The sequence below is a fragment of the Penaeus monodon genome, chromosome 19, assembly GCF_015228065.2.
Source record: "Penaeus monodon isolate SGIC_2016 chromosome 19, NSTDA_Pmon_1, whole genome shotgun sequence".
Taxonomy (NCBI): Eukaryota; Metazoa; Arthropoda; class Malacostraca; order Decapoda; family Penaeidae; genus Penaeus; species Penaeus monodon.
The window spans coordinates 33,836,559-33,836,906 of NC_051404.1; the positions used below are offsets into that span (position 1 = coordinate 33,836,559).

The window sequence follows — 348 nt, forward strand, 5'->3', positions numbered from 1 at the left end:
CTACTTGTTAAGCCTATAAACAATTGTGATAAAACTGCTTCCTGCATTCAAAACTGCATTTAAATAGACTATAAACAATTATCAAACATGTATTTTCTCAAATTTGATACTCTGTTCCCTTACTCTCATCTTACAGACACTTGATTTTTTTATGGAAAAAGTAGATATTTTCTAGGAGTCCTCTTCAGTTTGGAGAGGAAGGTGTCTTAAATATGGAATTCATGTCTTACTAATTTCAACAGATTTTCAACTGGATTTCAGTTGAACTGTGAATACTGTAAATAATTCAAACAACAATGATCAAACCACTGTTTTATTTGAACAGAGTTTACTGTGATAACATAGAAA

The 348-nt window shown here is 30.2% G+C and overlaps 1 protein-coding gene across 11 annotated transcripts in view; it reads right to left on the reverse strand.

Moving 5' to 3' along the window:
* The window catches only part of LOC119585187 (voltage-dependent L-type calcium channel subunit beta-1-like), a gene marked incomplete at its 5' end in the record, with an annotated part of 60,717 nt that overhangs the window by 8,168 nt on the left and 52,201 nt on the right, over positions 1 to 348 (reverse strand).